Here is a 16579-nt window from a genome sequence, read left to right as displayed (position 1 = left end):
TCAATGTGGCCTTCCCACCTGAGGTTGCCAGGTCCCAGGAGGGAAGTGCGGGAGCAGGACAAAAGGCAGGAGGCTTCCTCTAAGAAAAGTGATCCCAGATAGGGAGCTGCCCTGCTCCATACGTAACACTTCACCCCCAGGTCACCTGCCATCTGCCCTCAGGTCTGGCAGGTGCAGAGGGCTGTCTCTGCCGCATAGAGCCCATCAGCAGCTGGAGGTCAGCATAGGAGTGCTGCCTTAGGGACACAGAGTACTTGCAGCTACGGCCTAAGGGTCCCCAGCACCCCCTTGTTTGGCTTCATTGCTCTTCGGGATGTGTGGGATAGGCCCTGGGTGGATCCTGTTTGTGGCCGACTCAGTACAGTCTCCCTCATGCGTTGATTACCACAGTACATCTCCACCTACTCATTCTTCAGTCCTTAGGCTGGACTTTGGATTCTTTGAGAGCCACAGAATCAGTGTGGCAGTTACAATGAGACAGGTAAGGGATGACTGCTAGGGCATCAAAAGAGAGGATTCCTGTGTGGAAGCAGTTGAATTTGACCCACGACTTGAAGTGCATGTATGATCTCCAAGGGCAAGCTGTATCTCTTATTCCTGCCCAGTCACTTGCTAGCTGTGACACTGCACAGTTGATGCTCTTAGCTTCACTTTCCTCATCTACAGAGACAAATACCTACCTAGTAGGTCCGTGTTGAGAAGTAAATGAGGTGATCCATGTGAAAGCTCACTGCTATAGCATAATGCCCAACATGGAGCATGTGCTTAATAAACTCTAAATGTGACTTTCATCTGACAGTCTCTCTCAAGTCCTCCTCCTCCCTGAAGCCTCTCTGGATCCCTCAGAACTTTTTTTTTTTTTTTTTTTTTTTTTTTTTTTTTTGAGATGGAGTCTCACTCTGTCACCCAGGCTGGAGTGCGGTGGCCGGATCTCAGCTCACTGCAAGCTCCGCCTCCCGGGTTCACGCCATTCTCCTGCCTCAGCCTCCCGAGTAGCTGGGACTACAGGCGCCCGCCACCTCACCCGGCTAGTTTTTTGTATTTTTTAGTAGAGACGGGGTTTCACTGTGTTAGCCAGGATGCTCTCGATCTCCTGACCTCGTGATCCGCCCGCCTCGGCCTCCCAAAGTGCTGGGATTACAGGCGTGAGCCACCGCGCCCGGCCCCTCAGAACTTTTTTTTAGAGATCTTGCTCTGTCACCCAGGCTGGAGTGCAGTGGTGTGATCATAGCTCATCTAAGCACCTGGGCTCAAGCCATTCTCCTGTCTCAGCCTTCCCAGCAGCTGGGATGACATGTGAGAGCCACTGTGCCCAGCTGGCTTTCCTTATCCTGGCCACTTGGGGGCCCCTAATGATGCAGTGTGGACATTTTACTTTGATAGAAACTGCAGGAAATAACCCAGGGATTTCTGAGCATGAAGATACAGAGGTGTCTTAGGGAACTCGTAGCTAGAGACATATGCACCAGCCTCTAGTCCTCAGAGTCATTGTGGCAGTTTCCATGAGACAGGTAACAGCTGACTGCTAGGCCAGTGAGAGAGAGGATCTGTGTAAGAAAGCAGTTGAATTTGACCTAAGACTTGAAGAGCATGTAGTACCTCTAAGGGCAAAAAGAGAAGGTATCATGCAGTCCTCAAGAAAACCAAGAGCAGGGCTGAGCACAGTAGCTCACACCTGTAATTCCAGTACTTTAGGAGGCCGAGGTGGGAGGATCACTTGAGTCCAGGAGTTTGAGACGAGCCTGGCCAACATGGCAAAACCCTGTCTCTATTAGAAATACAAAAATTAGCCAGGTGTGGTGGTGCATGCTTGTGGTCCCAGCTACTCAGGAGGCTAAGGCAGGAGAATCGCTTGAACCTGGGAAGCAGAGGTTTCAGTGAACCAAGGTTGTGCCACTACACTCCAGCCTGGGCGACAGAGTGAGACTCTGCCTCAAAAAACGAAAGAAAGAAAGAGAGAGTGAGAAAGAGAAAGAAAAAAAGGAGAAGAAAAGGAAAAAGGAAAGAAAAACAGCAATGACCTGCAAACAGTGTGATTTTGGGGTAAAACACTGGAGTGCTAGGGAGTGGAGGGAATGAGGCAGGCTGTGGCCAGGTTGCAAATGTATTCAATGGGCCATGGGAAGGTTTTGGTTGGAGTTGAGAGAGTATCTGATGTGGGTTCTGGAAAAATGGGTGGTGGCTTAGGTGGAGTTCCCCTCAGAGCAGATGAGACATGAGCAGAGGCAAAGGAGAAGCAGTGAGGACCCAAAGAGGAGAAAGAGCATAGGCTGGGGAGAACTTTCCGAGGAAGGGCCCCCAGGACTTAGTGTCAAGTTAGATTTGAGAGGTGACAGAAGAGTGCAGGATGACTCCTGGGGAAACCTGGCAGATGGTGGCAGTGACGTAATGGTGGGGAGAAGGATTCGGGTGAAGGGGTGGAGGTCACTTGATTGAGCTCAGCCTGGACAGCCGCACATGAGACACCTGCAGGGTACTTCCTGGAGGAGCCCAGACCATGGGCAAACTCTTCCAGGACAGTCACTCACTCACTCACTCATAAACAGTTGTTAAACAGTTGCACGAATGAGCCCTCTCATGTCTCAGTTTCTATATTTGTAAGGTGAGTATTGTGAGTATAATAGCATATTATGCAAATCACCCAAAGCTGTGCCTCAATACAAAATGCTCTATACAAGTTAACTACCAGTAGTAATTGTTGACTTAGTTAAGACCAAGATGAAAAGGAATGGTTTAATTGACTTAATTAAAAATAAATTTTCTGGCTGGGTGCAGTGGCTCACACCTATAATCCCAGCAGTTTGGGAGGCTGAGGCAGGAGGATCGCTTGAGTCAAGGAGTTCAAGACCAGCCTGGACAACATAGTGAGAACTTGTCTCTATTAAAAAAAAAAAAAAAAAAATTCAATTTGAAACAATTTAAAATTTACAGAAAAATTGCCGGGCACGGTGGCTCACGCCTGTAATCCCAGCACTTTGGGAGGCCGAGGCGGGCGGATCACAAGGTCAGGAGATCGAGACCACGGTGAAACCCCGTCTCTACTAAAAATACAAAAAATTAGCCGGGCGCGGTTGTGGGCGCCTGTAGTCCCAGCTACTCGGGAGGCTGAGGCAGGAGAATGGCGTGAACCCGGGAGGCGGAGCTTGCAGTGAGCCGAGATCGCGCCACTGCACTCCAGCCTGGGCGACAGAGCGAGACTCCGTCTCAAAAAAAAAAAAAAAAAAAAAAAATTTACAGAAAAATTGAGAAGATAGTTCAGAGAGTTCCTGCATACCTCATGTGCAGTCTCCTTTATTATGAACATCTTACATTAGTATGGTGCCATCATTAAAATTAATGAACTAATATTGGCATATTATTATTAACTGATGTTCATATTCTATTCAAATTTCCTTAGTGTTTTTTGTTTGTTTGTTTGTTTTTCTTTTTTTTAGACAGGTGGCTCACTGCAGCCTTTTTTCTTTTTTCTTTTTTTGTTTTTGTTTTTTTGAGACAGAGTCTTGCTCTGTCGCACAGCCTAGAGTGCAGTAGTTTGATGTGGCTCACTGCAACTTCCGCCTCCCGGGTTCAAGTGATTCTCCTGCCTCAGCCTCCCGAGTAGCTGGGATTACAGACATGCGCCACCATGCCAGACTAATTTTTGTATTTTTAGTAGAGATGGGGTTTCACCATGTTGGCCAGGCTGTCTTGAGCTCCTGACCTCAGGTGATCCACCCGCCCCGGCCTCCCAAAGTGTTGGGATTACAGGTGTGAGCTGTGAGCCACCAGGCCCGGCCTGACAGCCTTGACCTCCTGGGCTCAAGCGATCCTCTTGCCTCAGCCCCCCAAGTAGCGTGGACTACAGGTGCACACCACCATACCCAGCTAATTTTTGTATTTTTTTTTTTTTTTGTAGAGAGAGAGTTTTCCCATGTTGTCCAGGCTGGTCTTGAACTTCTGAGCTCAAGCTACCTGCCTGCTTTGGGCTCCCAAAGTGCTGGGATTACAGGTATGAACCAACATGCCTGGCCCTTAGTTTGAATGCCCTTTTTCTGGAACAAGATCTCATCCAGCATTCCACACTGCATTCTCATCATACTATATGAAGGATGCATATCAGCTTGACTTATCACTATTGATCTTACTGTTGATTACCTGGCTGAAGGAGTGTTCTTCAGGATTCTCAAATGTAGTTTTTTCACCCTTTTTCTGTTTATTTATGTCAGTATAGAATTGTGGACATTTTTTTCTTTTTTTCCCTTTTTTTTTTGGAAACTGAGTCTCACTCTGTTGGCCAGGCTGGAGTGCAGTGGTGCAATCTTGGCTCACCGCAACCTCCGCCTCCCGGGTTCAAGCAATTCTCATGTCTCGGCCTCCCGAATAGCTGGGACTACAGGCACGTGCCACCACGCCCGACTAAGTTGTGTATTTTTAGTAGAGACAGGGTTTTACCCAACCAAGCTGGTCTCGAATTCCTGACCTCAGGTGATCCACCCGCCTCGGCCTCCCAAAGTGCTGGGATTACAGGCATGAGCCACTGCCCCAGGTCTATTTTATTTTTTTTATTTTTAACTTCCAGAACCCACCAATACTACTTTCTATTATTGCTCAGATTATTCCTGTTTTGGCCACTGGGGGCTCTTTCTTTTTTCTTTTCTCTCTTTTTTTTTTGAGACAGAATCTGTCTCTGTCACCAGGCTGGAGTGCAGTGGCGCAATCTCGGCTCACTGCAACCTCCACCACCCTGGTTCAAGCGGTTCTCCTGCCTGAGCCTCCTGAATAGCTGGGACTACAGGTGTGAGCCACCACGCCCAGCTAATTTTTGTATTTTTAGTAGAGACAGGTTTCACCATGTTGGCCAGGATGGTCTCCATCTCCCGACCTCAGGATCCTCCCGCCTTGGCCTCCCAAGGTGCTGGGATTACGGGCATCAGCCACTGCACCCTGCTGGAAGCTCTTTCATTGATGCCTGTGTCCCTTTGAAGTACAGCAGTTCCCCCATATCTGTAGTTTTGCTTTCCAGGCTTTCAGTTGCCTGCAGTCAATGGCAGTCTGAAAATAGGTGTGGATAATACAATAATATATTTTGAGAGAGAGAGACCACATTCACATAACTTTTATTTATTTATTTATTTATTTTTGAGATGGAGTCTTGCTCTGTTGCCCAGGCTAGAGTGCTATGGCATGTTCTCAGCTCACTGCAACCTCCACCTCCTGGGTTCAAGCAATTCTCCTGCCTCAGCCTCCCGAGTAGCTGGGACTACAGGCACCCACCACCATGCCTGGCTAATTTTAGTACTTTTAGTAGAGACGGGGTCTCACCATGTTGGCCAGGCTGGTCTCCAACTCATGATCTCAGGTGATCTGGCCGCCTGAGCCTCCCAAAGTGCTGGGATTACAGGTGTGAGCCACCACACCCGGCCTCATAACTTTTATTTTTATTTTATTTTTATTTTTTATTTTTTGGACGGAATTTCACTCTTGTTGCCCAGGCTGGAGTGCAATGGCACAATCTCTGCTCACCACAACCTCCGCCTCCCGGGTTCAAATGATTCTTCTGCCTCAGCCTCCAGAGTAGCTGGGATTACAGGCATGCGCCACCCTGCCCAGCTAATTTTGTATTTTTAGTAGAGGCGGGGTTTCTCCATGTTGGTCAGGCTGGTCTCAAACTCCCAACCTCGGGTGATCTGCCTGCCTCGGCCTCCCAAAGTGCTGGGATTACAGGCGTAAGCCAACTTATCCAGCCTACGTAACTTTTATTACAGTCTGTTGTTATAATTGTCCTACATTATTATTGTTGTTAACCTCACAGTGGACCTAATTTATAAATTAAACTTTATCACAGGTTATGTACAGGGAAAAACAGTTGTCATGTCTCCTTGAACTGCTCTTGACTGGCAGTGTTTAAGTTTTTCAGATGTTCCTTGTTTTGATTACCTTGATAATTTTGAGTACTAGGCAAGTATTTTGTTGAATGCTCTCTGTTGGAATTCATCTAATTTTTTTTTCATGTTTAGACTAGGGCTATTTATGGCTTTGGGGAGATAAAGAACCATTATCAATACCTGTCTGTTATATCGAGGACACACACTATCAACATGACTTATCACCATTGGTATTGATCACCTGACCAAGATAGTGCTTGTCAGGAATCTTCACTACAGAGTTACTCTTTTCCCTCCTCTCCATGCTGTACTGTTTGGAAGGAAGTCACTACACACCCTGCACTTAAGGGTGGGAGTTTTTGCTTCCTTGAGGGTGAAGTATCTGCATAAATCCTTTGGAATTCTGGCATTCTGGCCAGGCATGGTGGTGCACACCTGTAGTCCCAGCTACTCAGGAGGCTGAGCCTGAAGAATCGCTAAGCAGACGTTGCAGTAAGCTGAGATTGTGCCACTGCACTCCAGCCTGTGTGACAGAGTGAGCCTGCTGTCTCAAAAAAAAAAAAAAAAAAAAAAGACTAAGAAAGAAAACCTAGCAGTCCTTTGCCCCATCCCCAGTTAAATTCCATCTGTTTTCATTGCTCAGAGCCCCAGTCATGCTGATCTAAGGATGTTTCCAAAATGCACCACACCCATTTGGACATTAGAGTATCTGGTGTTGAGGATTTGCTCCCTCTAGAATGGCTTCCCTGATACTCCTCCCCTTGCCAGGATCAGGCCCCTGCCTTCTCTAATTCTCACCAGACAGGGACAAGTGTCTCTAGCACACCACTTCCTAGCACAGGGCCTGGCACAATTGTTGGCTTTCGCTAAAATATGCTGAAGGAAAGAAGACTCTTGACCTGTTCAGAACAGCTCTCCACTCCCTTCCTTCTTCTCCCTCCTGTTTGGCTCCCTTCCACATGTGTCTAAACCTACCTGAATAGTCCCAGTTCTCAAAAAGTATCCCCTCCCCGCCACTGTCATCCCTTCTCTCACTGAGGGAACTTCTAGCCAAGCTGCCCTCTTTCATCCCCCACTGCCCTCAGGGCTGCAGGCCCAGTGGCCTCACTTGTCTAGGTTGGAAATGAGAGCATCCTTAAGCCAGGGGTCCTCAAACAGGGGTTCACACATCCTTAGGGGAATGCACGGGTGTCCCAAGGGACACAGGGTAGAAATTATTTTAAGTGAATCAGTTTCCAGATCCTCAACTGCGTTGGGTTCTTTCCTAAAGGTGACCAGCAGGTCTAGGTACCTGATAACAAATGGCAGGTCCCCTTGCATTTCTACTTCCCTGCCCCTGCTTTAGGAGAAGCTCACCACACACCACTCCACCACAGGCTCATACCTGGAACCCTAAGGCTTTGGGAGGCTGAGGCAGGAGGATCACTTAAGACCAGGAGTGGCCGGGCATGGTGGCTCACACCTGTAATCCCAGCACTTTGGGAGGCCAAGGCAGGTAGATCACCTGATGTCAGGAGTTTGAGACCAGCCTGGCCAACATGGTGAAACCCCGTCTTTACTAAAAGTACAAAAATTAGTTTGGGTTGGTAGTGGGCACCTGTATACCCAGCTATTCAGGAGGCTGAGGCAGGAGAATCACTTGAAGCCGGGAGGCAGAGGTTGCAGTGAGCAGAGATTGCACCATTGCACTCCAGCCTGGGCGACAAGAGCGAGACTCTGTCTCAAAACAAACAAATAAACAAAGAAAGAAAGAAACCAGGAGTTCCAGACCAGCCTGGGCAACATAGTAAGACCCCATCTCTACAAAAAAAAAAAAAAAAGAAAAGAACCAGGCGTGGTGGCACACGCCTGGTCTCAGCTACTCGGGAGGCTGAGGTGGGAGGATGGCTTGAGCCCAGGAGGTCAAGGCTACAGTGAGCTGAGATCACGCCACTGCACTCCAGCCTGGGTGACAGGGCAAAACCCCATCTCAAAGAAAAAAAAAAAGATGAAATGTTTGAGTTGTCAGTTTATAAGCTTCTTTAGGGAGCATGGGAATTGGGGGTCAATGCTTTGTGGCAGCACCACATCTGCCAGGAGCCCCACCCTCACTCCACTGGTTTTTGCTCTCACCACTACCATTCTCCATGCTGTTTCTCCGGTGGCCTCCTTGGCCAAGCTCTTAAGGCCCCTCTTGTTTTCAGATATGAAACCCAACTCAGCCAACGCCATTGAACAAGTCCCGTACCCCTTCTGAGCTACGCTTTTCTCTTCTCAGCTGTAAATTGTGAAGGGGGAACTTAACCATCTCTTACATTCTGTGATTCTCTAAAAGCCAAACCCAGATGGGTGCAGTGGCTCACTCCTGTAATCTCAGCACTTGGGGAGGCCGAGGCGGGTGGATTACCTGAGGTCAGGAGTTCAAGACCAGCCTGACCAACATGGTGAAACCCTGTCTCTACTAACAATACAAAAATTAGCCGGGCATGGTGGTGCACACCTGTAATCCCGGCTACTCAGGGGGTGGAGGTTGCAGTGAGCCAAGATTATGCTATTGCACCCCAGCCTGGGCAACAAGAGCGAAACTCTGTCTTTAAAAAAAAAAAAAAAAAAAAGCCAAACCCTTGTTGTGGTCCATTTAGAGATCTCTGTGGTCAGTGCTCAGGAAGTAATGGTTTTCAGAGCACTGCCTCAGACCTGGGTGCTATGCTTCTTACCTATCCTTTAGTCTAGAAGACATTTCAAAGTGAAGCTAGGGATCCTCATCTGATTAATGTGAAATCTAATAGCCACTTCTCATCCTGCTTCCAGCCCTGACAACCTTTTAGATAGTAAGGTCTGACACACTGTAAGTACTTGGGAAGTGCCTGATGAATGAATGCAGGACTTGGCATGTTAATGTGCGTCACATGCACACACTATATCACACGTGTATTTGTGAGTTAAACTTAACTATATATTCATCCACATGACCTCTTGCAGAGACTGTTTTAAACTCAAAAAAGTAACTGAAATGGAATCTCGCTATATGTCCCAGGCTAGTCTAGAACTCCTGGGTTCAAGCAATCCTCCTGCCTCGGCCTCCCAAAGTGTTGGAATTATAGGCATGAGCCACTGTGCCCAGCCTGTTTTCAAGCTTTTAAAAAATGATGAGATTTAGTATTAAAAGCAACAGCAGGCCTAATAATAATAATAATAATAATAATAATAATAATAATAAAAAGCAACAGCAGGCCAGGCATGGTGACTCACACCTGTAATTCCAACAGTTTGGGAGGCCAAGGTGGGAGGATCACGAGGTCAGAAGTTCGAGACCAGCCTGACCAACATGGTGAAACCCCCACCTCTACTAAAAATACAAAAATTAGCCAGGCATGGTGGTGTGTGTCTTTACTACCAGCTACTCAGGAGGCCGAGGCAGGAGAATTGCTTGAACACAGAACATGGAGGTTGCAGTGAGCCGAGATTGTACCACTGCACTGCAGCCTGGGTGACGGAGTGAGACTCAGTCTCAAAAAAACAAATAAAATAAAATAAACAGCAACAATACAACAACAACAAAATCCAAAATTTTTTTAATTAATTTTTTTTTTTTTGAGATCTGCCCACCTCAGCCTCCCAAAGTGCTGGGATTATAGGCATGAGCCACTGTACCTGGCGCCAAAATATTAAAAACCAACAATACCAAGTGTTGTGATGTTGTGGGGAAATGGAGGTGTCATAAAATGCTGGTGGCAACATAAAATGGTACAACTACTAACAGCCACTTAACATGCATATTTATCTCATGACCCAGCAATTCAACACCTGAGTATTTACCCAAGAGAAATGAAAATAATATGTCCACACAAAGATTTGTACATGAATGTTCATAGCAGCATTATTCGTAGTAGCTGCAACTGGAAACAAGTCAAATGTCGATCAAGAGAATAAACAGGCTGGGTGCGGTGGTGGCTCACACCCATCATCCAAGCACTTTGGGAGGCTGAGGTGGGAGGATCACCTGAGTTCAGGAGTTTGAGACCAGCCTGGCCAACATGGTGAAACCCCCTCTCTACTAAAAATACAAAAATTAACCAGGAGTGGTGGCGTGCACCTGTAATCCCCACTACACGGGAGGCTGAGGCAGGAGAATCAATTGAACTTGGGAGGCAGAGGTTGCAGTGAGCTGAGATTGCACCATTGGACTCCAGCCTGGGTGACAGAGCCAGACTCTGTCTCAAAAATAAAAATAAGAAAAAATAAGGAAGTTAGTAGGGGAATTTTTTTTTTTTTAATTTTTTATTTTTTTGAGACGGAGTCTCGCTCGCTCTGTCGCCCAGGCTGGAGTGCAGTGGTCGGATCTCAGCTCACTGCAAGCTCCGCCTCCTAGGTTTACGCCATTCTCCTGCCTCAGCCTCCCGTGTAGCTGGGACTACAGGCGCCCGCCATCTTGCCCAGCTAGTTTTTTGTATTTTTTAGTAGAGACGGGGGTTTCACCGTGTTAGCCAGGATAGTCTCGATCTCCTGACCTCGTGATCCGCCCGTCTCGGCCTCCCAAAGTGCTGGGATTACAGGCTTGAGCCACCGCACCCGGCCGGGAATTTTTTTAGATGAACGTTTTAGGTGGCAACTCTTGCAGGCATTTCAAAAAGCTGGGGCTTGGGTGCAAGGTCTGAGCGGAAAGAGAGGTTGGAGGGGGACAGTAGCAGTAGGATCAGCTGGATGGAGAGGTGGAGAGAAATGAAGGGAGAAGCGGAGGCCAAGGCTGGGTGTGAGGGAGCAGGGAAGACAGGACAGAAGCCCAGGAGCCAGCCTGAGCCCAAGGGTGGTCTAGAGTGTGGGGACTGAGGAAATGGACTTGGAGGGTTGACCAGCAGCACCATGGGGCAAACTCAGCGCAGCTGGATAAATTTGCCACAAACTCCCTCTGAGGACAAAAGCACATGGAAATAGAGAAAAATATGTGGTGCTGGGTGTCGTGGCTCACCCCTATAATCTCAGGACTTTGGGAGGCTGAGGCAGGAGGATTGCTTGAGCCCAGGAGTTTGAGAACAACCTGGGAAACATAGGGTGACCCAGCCTCTACAAAAAATTAAAAAGTTAGACAGGTGTGGTAGCATGCACCTGTGGTGCCACATACTGAGGAGGCTGAGGCAGGAGGATGGCTTGAGCTTGGGAGGTTGAGGCTACAGTGAGCCCTGATCACAGAACTGTACTCCAGCCTGGGTGACACAGCAAGACCCTGTCTCAACAAAGAAAATAAATAAAATACATAAAATAAAGAAAAAGGCAGAGAAAAACCTATGGTGGTCCAATTTCCACTGAAAGTTCAGAAAGTGGGTAGTCAAGTTATTATATTATTATTATTGTACCATATCAGTATATTATAAGATATAATTATTATATTGTTATATATAATATATAATTATTATGATCAGTATGTTGGTAAGCAAGTGTTAAATATAAAATTCTTTTTCTTGAATTCTGTTTTTATTTCAAAGTTTTCTGACCCGCCCATCTCAGTCTCTGAGCTCATCTTAGGCAGCAGGCCTGATTTTGGGGGTCTTGGACTGGAGTATGCAGAAGAAACAGAAAAACACCGTGAGAGGCATTCGCTCACAAACAACCTCTCTCCGGATGGAGCTCTTGGAAGAACTTTCCCCCACCTCTGGTGTTCTTTTGTTTTTGTTTTTAATTTTTTTGAGATGAAGTCTTGCTCTGTCTCCCAGGCTGGAGTGCAGTGGCATGATCTCAGCTCACTGTAACCTCTGCCTCCCAGGTTCATGGGATTCTCCTACATCAGCTGCCTGAGTAGCTGGGATTACAGGTGCATGCCACCATGCCCAGCTAATTTTTGTGTTTTTAGTAGAGACGGGGTTTCGCCATGTTGGCCAGGCTGGTCTCGAACTCCTGACTTCAGGTGATCTGCCTGCCTCGGCCTCCAAAGTGCTGGGGATTACAGGTGTGAGCCACCGCACCTGTCCTTGGTGTTCTTTTGTTAATCCCTTATTTGGCAGCAGAATAATTGGTGGTGGGGTGGAGAGGTTGGTTTCTTTTCCTTTTTTTTTTTTTTTGAAATGGAGTCTCACTCTGTTGCCCAGGCTGGAGTGTAGTGGCGTGATCTCGGCTCACTGCAAGCTCCATGTCCCGGGTTCACGCCATTCTCTTGCCTCAGCCTCCTGAGTAGCTGGGACTACAAGTGCGTGCCACCATGCCCGGCTAATTTTTTGTATTTTTGGTAGAGATGAGGTTTCACCATGTTAGCCAAGCTGGTCTTGATCTCCTGACCTCGTGATCCACCCGCCTGGGCTTCCCAAAGTGCTGGGATTACAGGTGTGAGCCACCGCTCCCGGCCTGGGAGTTGATTTCTTTTCTTTTCTTTTTTTTTTTTTTTTTGAGACGGAGTCTCGCTCTGTCGCCCAGGCTGGAGTGCAGTGGCCGGATCTCAGCTCACTGCAAGCTCCGCCTCCCGGGTTCATGCCATTCTCCTGCCTCAGCCTCCCGAGTAGCTGGGACAACAGGCGCCCGCCACCGCGCCCGTCTAGTTTTTTTTTGTATTTTTTAGTAGAGACGGGGTTTCACCGTGTTAGCCAGGATGGTCTCAATCTCCTGACCTCGTGATCCGCCCGTCTCGGCCTCCGAAAGTGCTGGGATTACAGGCTTGAGCCACCGCGCCCGGCCGGGAGTTGATTTCTTTTGGTTTATTCTTGTCCAGGTTTTTCTGTAGGCATCCCAATGTTTTCAGGAAACTTAAGATATGGGATTAACAAAAATACCTAATAAAACTTGACCACACTGGCCAGGCGCAGTGGCTCATGCCTGTAATCCCAGCACTTTGGGAGGCTGAGGCTGGTGGATCACCTGAGATCAGGAGTTCGAGACCAGCCTGGTCAACATGGTGAAACCTCATCTCTACTAAAAGTACAAAAAGTAGCTGGGCGTCGTGATCCATGCCTGTAATCCTAGCTACTTGGGAGGCTGAGGCAGGAGAATCGCTTGAACCAGGAGGCAGAGGTTGTAGTGAGCCAAGATCTTGCCATTGCGCTCTGGCCTGGCTAACAGAGCTAGACTCTATCTTAAAAAAAAAAAAAAAAAAAAAAAAAACTTGACCATGCCTGAGGGTGGACCTGTGGGTTGCTTGTTCACTCTGGAACAGACTGCCACTTACTAGTTTCTTTCATCTTAAGGCAGGTCCCCTGTACTCACTGATAAAATGAGAATAGCCACACACACACACACACACACACACACACACACACACACACAGCCACACCTTCTCAGACACACCCCCTCCCAAGCTGTGTCACTTAGTTCTTATGAGATAGGGCAGACTGCAGCAACTTTACAAGTCTAAAGCCACATACAGCTGTGATGGACATTTTGGAGGCAAGATATTACTGCTATGATTCAATGTCAGGGCTATGGTTGAGTTTTTTAGTTTTGGGTTTTTTTTTAAATAAACTACTTCTTTTTTGCCTTTTTTTGTGGGGGGTGGATAGGGGGTGCAGAATCTCACTCTGTCACACAGGCTGAAGTGCAGAGGCTCACTGCAGCCTCAACCTCACAGGCTCAGGTGATCCTCCCACTTCAGCCTCCTGAGTAGCTGGGACTACAGGTGCATGCCACCACGCTCCATTATTTTTTATTTTTTATTTTTTTTTGAGACTGGGTTTTGCCATGTTGTCCAGGCTGGTCTTGAAATCCTGGATTCAAGCATCCTCCTGCCTTGACCTCCCAAAGTGCTGAGATTGAAGGAATGAGCCACCAGGCCCGGCATGTCTCATTTATTTATGTATTTAATTATTTATTTATATTGGTATAGACTTGCATATTTCCTGCCCCAGTCCTAGAATCTGCTATTTCTCCATGGAGAATGTCAGGGCCAAGTTTTAATCCTAGCAAATGTGTGTCTAGCTGGAAGTTGGGGCAGAAGAGCTGGCAGGCGGCAGCCTACCCTTAGGAGGGGAGTTTCCCAGCAGTAGCAGCCAGAATTGCAAACTTCCCCAGCGAGTCCTTCTCTGAGAAACAGGTGACTCATCAGCTCCCTAAGGTGTCTCCTCCCTCCCCCTGTTGCTGACAAAACTGTCCCTAAACCAGCTTAGACAGAGGGACCCAGGTTGGAAAGTGTCCCCACCCAAGCGGCCAGAAAATAATGACCTGTCTCAGTCCACGTCAGGGCTTTTACCTGTGCCCAAGCAGACACCTCCCCCAATTTATACCCCTCCTGCCTGTAGAAAGGATGAAACAGGATTACCCTCAATTTACAGCTATAATTAAACTATTATTAAAACCCAGGTAAAAGGACAAGAGTACTGCAAAGAAGAGCGTGTGTGTGTGTGTGTGTGTGTGTGTGTGTAGTAATTCTGTCCCAGACACCTGGGCTGGGGCAGCTTCCCTGGGATCCCTGAATCACAGACTGCTAGCACCAGAAGGGCTTTCAGAGATAAACATGTTTCACCTGTCATTTTATAGCACTGAGACAGATGAAGTGATTTTGTAGCCATCACACAGCTAGTGAGCTGAAGAACTGGGAACACTGGGACAGGTCTCCTGATGTCCAAGTCTTTTAAAATGAGACTCCTTTTCCAGGAGAGCAAATACAACAGCTTTTGGGCTTTTCTAGAGGAATACAAAGGCAGGACAACAGGTAAGGCCTCTTTCACTTGCTAGATGAATAAACTTATGTGAATGTGTCTGATAAGTTTTTGAGACTTGGGGCTACAATTAGGAATTATTAGCATCCTCAGACATTCAGAGGTATGGCATGTAGGATGAAGACACTGGCATGTAGAAGTGGTTACTGGAGCTCCTATAATTTCCCCATCCCCATAGTCAAGATTTTAATGATTAAGTCAACTTTCTAGCTGTTGTCCTCTCCTTTGGGCTCAAAAAGAGAAAACAAGAAATTTCAGCACTTTGGAAGGCGAGGAAGGCAGATCACTTGAGCTCAGGAGTTCAAGACCAGCCCAGCCAACATGGTGAAACCCTGTCTCTACCAAAAATATAAAAATTAGCCAGATGTGGTGGCATGCACCTGTAGTCCCAGCTACTTGGGAGGCTGAGGCAGGAGAATCGCTTGAACCTGGGAGGTAAAGGTTACAGTGAGCTGAGGTTGAATCTGTTAATCTGGGCCACAGAGCAAGACCCTGGCAACAAGAAAAGAATGGAATGGAATGGAATGGAATGGAATGGAATGGAATAGAATGGAATGGAAAGGAAAGGAAAGGAAAGGAAACGAAAGGAAAGGAAAGGAAAGGAAAAGAAAGGAAAGGAAAGGAAAAAAATCAGGGAACCTGTGACTTTTTCTAAGAGATGTAAAGATTTGGTTTGGATTTATGGCTTTTTTTATTTTTTTTTTTTTTATTTTTTGAGACTGAGTCTCACTCTATCACCCAGTCTGGAGTGCGGTGGTACAATCTCAGCTCATTGCCACCTCTACCTCCCAGGTTCAAGCGATTCTTGTGCCTCAGCCTCCCAAGTAGCTGGGATTACAGGCGCCCACCACCACACCCGGCTAATTTTTGCATTTTTAGTAGAGATGGAGTTTCACCATGTTGGCCAGGCTGATCTTGAACTTCTCATCTCAAGTGATCCACCCACCTCAGCCTCCCAAAGTGCTGGGATTACAGGTGTGAGCCACCGTCCCCAGACGGATTTATGGCTTTTACACTACCAGCTCTTGGGGAAACAGAATTATCTCTTTTCATATTCACTGCCCCTCCCCCTCCCAACACTCTCCTTTCCCAAAACTCATGAATGGCTGACTCTCTGAAGGTGACGGTGTTTTCTGTGATCTTTGCATAGGCTGAGATGAAAGGGTCAGAGATCAGATAAAGGATTCTGGGCCTGGTGTCCCTTGGTCTGGTTGCAATAAGAGACAAAATTAGCATCAGGCTACACTTCATTTGCTCTCCAGGTGACCTTCCTAGGGCTACCTGGAAGATACTGTCTCAGTCTGCAAACTCCTTCTAGGGCAAGGGCAGTGGGTGGCCCAGAACAGCATCTGCAGATAGGTAATTATTATGTGCTTTTGATGATGATGAAGATAATATTAGGTATCTGAGGATTTATAAAATATTCAAATGGGAAATTGTCCTTGAATATCCTCCCCAGGTAGCTTCTCAGCACCCTGAGTTCCTTTAGCTGAGGGGAGTGAAAGTGTTCAAAGCTTGCCTTCAGGCTGAGTCTAGAGAAAGCTCTCCTCTGAAAAGGAGTACAGTACATTCCTGCCTGCTGTATTCACACTTGAGTTTCTCTGCCTCTCTCATGATCTGTATACAGCTGACCCTTGAACAACATGGGTTTGAACTGTACAGGTCCATTTATAGGCAGAATATTTTCAATAAAAGTTACACTGAGGGCTGGATGTGGTAGGTCATGCCTTTAATCCCAGCACTTTGGGAGGGTGAGGACTGAGGATCGCTTGAAGCCAGGCGTTCAAGACCAGCCTGGGCAAAAAAGCAAGACTGTCTCTACAAAAAAATAATGTAAAAAAATTTGGCCGGGCGCGGTGGCTCAAGCCTGTAATCCCAGCACTTTGGGAGGCCGAGACGGGCGGATCACGAGGTCAGGAGATCGAGGCCATCCTGGCTAACACGGTGAAACCCCGTCTCTACTAAAAAATACAAAAAACTAGCCGGGCGAGGTGGCGGCGCCTGTAGTCCCAGCTACTCGGGAGGCTGAGGCAGGAGAATGGCGTAAACCCGGGAGGCGGAACTTGCAGTGAGCTGAGATCCGGCCACCGCACTCCAGCC

The sequence above is a fragment of the Macaca fascicularis genome, chromosome 7, assembly GCF_037993035.2.
Source record: "Macaca fascicularis isolate 582-1 chromosome 7, T2T-MFA8v1.1".
Taxonomy (NCBI): Eukaryota; Metazoa; Chordata; class Mammalia; order Primates; family Cercopithecidae; genus Macaca; species Macaca fascicularis.
The sequence above is the reverse complement of the archived record's forward strand: the minus strand, read 5'-3'. Positions refer to the sequence as shown.